The 5464-nt window shown below is 32.3% G+C and overlaps 1 non-coding gene across 1 annotated transcript; it reads right to left on the minus strand.

Moving 5' to 3' along the window:
* Positions 1–267: 267 nt before the first annotated feature.
* TRNAA-GGC (transfer RNA alanine (anticodon GGC)) lies at positions 268–340 on the minus strand. The gene has a single exon. It is a non-coding gene; the product is annotated as a tRNA-Ala (tRNA).
* Between the last annotated feature and the right edge of the window lie 5124 nt (positions 341–5464).

Genomic DNA, 5464 nt, shown 5'->3' on the forward strand with positions numbered 1-5464 from the left:
TACTTGAATAATAGAGGCCAAATAACTTACATAAGATACGTTTTCACTGTTTATGTCAAATTAAATTATTTGTTCGTGAGTAAATGTCGTTTTATGATGCTTCGGAATTCTTGTCACGAGTTACATCGCTTCGTAAGATTTATCTATTTAGCAATATGAATAGAAAATGCACAGATTAACTAGACATAATATCACATAATGATAAGCAATAATTAGTCGCCTAAAATATCAAAACAAAATTGAAGATATCTCCCGAGTAAAAATAAATGCCGCCAACGGGAATTGAACCCGTACCTTCTGATGGCCGGTCAGGTGCTCTGAACCACTGAGCTATGTCGGCTTATTTCCAACGGTGTCGAGACATATTATATCCACATTTGTTGGTGAAATATATTGACTTGTCAAATATTATTATTTTTTTAATGATAAACTAATGTTTATAAGATTGATAATTGATATTTCAGGCGACTAATTATTACTTATAATTATTTTTTATCCTTTATGCTATGCATAAAACCTTGTCTTAAAAACATCAGTTAATCATTGAAATAATTAATACATAATATCTCCTATACCAAATACCTCCTAGACATAATACCTCCTAGACGTAAAATCTCCTAGACATAATGCCTCCTAGACATAATACCTCCTGAACATCTGTACCTCCTAAACATAGTACCTCCTGGACATGTGTACCTCCTATACTTAATATCTCCTAGACATAATACCTCCTAGACATAATACCTCCTAGACGAAAAATCTCCTAGACATAATACCTCCTAGAAATAATACCTCCTGAACATCTGTACCTCCTCAACATAATACCTCCTGGACATGTGTACCTCCTAGACATAATATCTCCTAGACATAATACCTCCTAGACATAATACCTCCTAGACATAATACCTCCTAGACTTAATACCTACTGGACATAATATATCCTAGACATAATAACTCCTAGATATAATATCTCTTAGACATAATACCTCCTAGACACATGTACCTCCAAATTATACTAGATGGAACATATAATTTCACAACTGTAACTTCGTGCTTAATTCAGTCACGAAGAGAATGCACGGACTTGGCAATGATTTAATAGATGTCGCTGATATTTTCGTTTAAAATTTTGACACATTTGAGCCAAATTAATTCAACACTGTTTAGTAAATCAAATAACGAATTATCACAATCTATGCTTAAGCTTAAGCAGCATAAGTATTCATAATATCTTAATATATTTTTTTTATTTCAATGGTTCTTCAGTAAAGTGATAATTACTTTACAAGTATACTGTATTTCGTGCTTTATTTTTTTAAATATTTATTTATGTTATACTGGTGTTTTCAATATAATTTAGGATATTATTATAACAGCATTATATTGCCCAGTAGGGCAATTATAAAGAAATAAATACATAATTCGTTGCGCGTTTAATCGATTCGACATATGGTGGCGATTAGGATCAGAATTTTTAAAAACTTGACTTTTTACCACGACTAGCATAGCACTTTTTTCTTAAACCGGGCTTAAATCCAAATTATAAGCCTCATTATACCAACGCTGACCCGACGCGTAAGAATATAATTAGTAATAAGTAGACTTTTTAAATTAACCACAGTATGTCATCTTTGGGGATGCTGTGTGACATTATCCTATAAATTGCAAACTGACCTAAGCTATTTGGAATAACATTTAATGAAAAATATCTATTGGTTTCAAAAAAGGTGGTGTTTGAGCCGCTTTATCATATATAAAAAAGAAAAAGATGTTTTTTTTTTCAATAATGATTTCAAAGCTTTTTGATGGTTTTTGCCGTTATAAGCGTCGATTTTACCAATAATATTAGTAATGTAAAATCAAATCCTTATTCCGAATTGATCAAAATAAAATAAAAAAGGTTTTTTTAAATTTAACACAACCCTTTTGTTGTCATGGATTCGGGTGATTTTTTAAACTCGTTTAAAATGTATCTCAATGATAATTGAGTATAAAACCAGATGAAAATAGAAATAAAATTTATTTTCCTTCATGGAAGTAAAAGTTTGGTGGAAAAAGTGACTAAAACGACCCGAATAAAACTATATTTAAAATATTTTATGGAATAGCCTATTTTAAGATAAATCAATAAAACACGTAAAACTTGTCCTTGTTTAAAGATACAACACACATCGAAAGTATTGACCCCTCCTGAGCTCATTGTTTGTTTATTCGCTTTTGAGAACGTATATTTAATTAAACAAATCTGACAGCTGTTTTGGTGTCGCGTTCTCTATAGAATATGGCATGCCGATATAACGGCCAAAACAATGATGTCACAGAAAATTAAGGTCTATTGTAAAATATCTATTAATATTTGAGCGATGAGACTTTGTATCATGATACATTGTGATTTATAGAAAAATGTCAATAATCGCAAAGTTGGCGCTTGAGTTCCTTTGGAGCTCGATGCCTCAAATTACTCAAATATTTAATAGTTATAAAAAGAACTGCAATATCTTAGATAGGCATTAAAAAATAAGCACTTTCACATAAACTTTAAGATATTTAAATAAATTTACGAATTTTTTAATATTCGATCGTCTCCTTTGAACTTTTCAATATATGGCTTATTTAACTAAAATAAGAATTATTTTTGAAGTGAAACTTCTTTAGGCGCGTAATTCGGGGACGGAGTAAAACCGAGTCAGGATCGACACGAAAATGCGGGTACCCCCACCACCGCTCACCGTTCACTGTCCCTCTCTCACCATATGCGCTTGTTGAGGTGGGGGAGCCGCTCACGAACGTTCTCTCCCGACACGGGACAACAATCGATGCAGTTTTTGCACGATTCATTAAGGATTTAAGTGCTCATGTATATATCTCGCACTTTAGTTACCATAACCCAATTATCACGACATTAGGAAATGATATTCATGAAATTGACAATGAAAATGGCACATGATTGGTAAATTGTCATTGTAATTTCTTTGTAATTTTTAATTATAATATTGTTATTTATGTAATATTGTATACTTGTGAATAAATTGAAAATTTTTGGAACTATACATTAATCGAACGTCATTCATCTATAAGAAAATATTAGAAAAAGCAAATCCATGCTTCGTCGTTGAATTATTTAACCTCTAATTTTCAAACTAACCTAAGAGAGAAAATAGAGATGATGAAATGAAAATAGAGAGAGAGGAATACTAGAAGTTTCACTTCTGTCTTGCGTAGGCTTGACACACCCACTTTTTTTTTTATTGCATTTATACTTTGTATCTTTGACCGCCGAATTTTGTTACCTTACAAGTTTTCGTATGCAAATTCAAGTGCAAAAATATGGAGACTACTGGAATGTTAGAACTCTCTTATCATCATAGATACTAATTTAGGTTGTATCTGTCTGTAAGTCTGTTAGTATCTCGAGTTCAATGAACTCGGATGTGTTTTGTTTAAAAATGAAGAGTTCAGATAAGCGATAAAGTAGGTACCTCTAATGTACTTCTAATATAAAATTTGAACAGAATTTTTTTAAGTGTCGTTTTTAAAATTGGAACTAATGTGTCAAGAATTCAGACAAAATATGACGAAGACAAAATATTTACGTAAATCCTAGTTATTAAAGAGTCGGTGGTGTAAATATTTTTTTGAATAATTACTGCCGATCTTGAGAGATTTAAACTTGAGTTTTCGAAAAGAAAAAACCAAGACCTTGTCCGTTACAAAGTAAGCATAGAAGAAAATAATCTTTGTTCCATTTTTATTCTGTGAAAACATAAAAAATGCTTCTTATCAAAACATGAACATCAAAAGGATAATAACAAATAATATGACTAACAAGGAAAACACCTTCATTTGTACAGTACGTCAGGAAAGTGTAAAAAATTTATAAAATGAAACTTAAAACTTGAAACATCGATTTAAGAACAAATTATGGTGGATATAGCAAATGTGAAGTTATGATTAATTCCCGTAAACGACAGTTTGATAATGGACAGAAAAAATGACTATAATCGATATTTTTAATAAGATTTAATACAGTTTGATAATGGACAGAAAAAATTACTATAATCGATATTTTTTATAAGATTTAATTTTATTTTTTAAATTTTAAAGGGACTTAATAAGTTTAATGCTAAAAGGGACATAACTTTTATAATCATTGACAACTATTATTGCTTCTTTGATATGTGGGTGCATAAAAAAGTCTAATAAATTTCGAAAATATAAGAGAAAGTCATCTGCTTTGAGGAAGTACCACTAACTAACTAACTAACTAACCATCACGCCGTTTCCCCGCAGGGGTAGGCAGAGAGGACGGACCGCCAAACAACTCGGTCTTGGCACACACTCCTTGCCTCATTCACATTCATACATCGTCTCATACATACTCTTCTATTGTTCTGACTCTTGACATGGCCCGACTCAAGTATCTGATTCACTTGGTCGTGCCACGTCTTCCTCGGGCGTCCCCGACTTCTGCTACCATTCACATTTGCATCGTACATTCTCCTTACACTCCTTTCTTCGCTCATTCGCTCTACATGCCCAAACCATCTAAGCGTCCCTTTCTTGATCTTACTCATTACGCTTACATCAGCCTTGCACTCTTTGCGGATATCCACATTCCTCACACGATCATACATGGTTTTACCACACATACGCCTCAGGGATCTCATTTCAACAGCATTCAATCTACTTTCATCCTTTCTTTGCCAGTTCCATGCCTCACTTCCATACATCAGGATTTATGAAAACTGTTTTTTGATGTTGGTGTAAAAAATATTTAATGAAACAATTATTTTCCTTGTAACATCTTAGAGTTTTCATCCAGTTTTTTACAATTTTTTGAAGTACTGTACACGTCAGCAAATAAAACGCCTAAAGTTGAAATAATAATTCAAATTCCCAAACAAAGGAAAAAAAATGGCTAAAATGAACAACTATTCTGTTTATTATTTACGTCCGGCGATCCAAAGTCTCTTTTGTTCCTTTAGTTGTAGGGATATATCACCAAATCATCGGACAGGCTTATTGTCCGGCGATCGAAAATCGCTTTTCTTAATTTTGTTGTAGGGATGTATCAACCGAATCATCTGACAGGCTTTTCATCCGGCGATCCAAAATCGCTTTTGTTCCTTTTGTTGTAGAGATGTATCTATCACCTGAATAATCGGACAAGCTTTTTGTCCGGCGATCCATAATCGCTTCTTTTCTTGATTCGAGCATTCTCACTTGTTTCTATCCTTTTGATAAATTGTACATTTTCATTCTACCAACGGAGTAAACAGACTAAACGGGTCGTGAAATTTTCCTCGGAGTGATTTTTTTAATTAGGTAAGGCTCGATAGTACTTTTACGATTCCTTGAAGGGTAAACTTGTTGGATCAATGAACAATATTTTAATAATGCTTTATTGAAAAAAATTCAATTGTTTTTAATTTATTTTCTCGTATTTTGTTAACTTTATTCTATA

This window comes from Hesperophylax consimilis, chromosome 4 (assembly GCF_061612785.1).
Source record: "Hesperophylax consimilis isolate HC1 chromosome 4, BYU_Hcon_1.0, whole genome shotgun sequence".
Classification (NCBI taxonomy): Eukaryota; Metazoa; Arthropoda; class Insecta; order Trichoptera; family Limnephilidae; genus Hesperophylax; species Hesperophylax consimilis.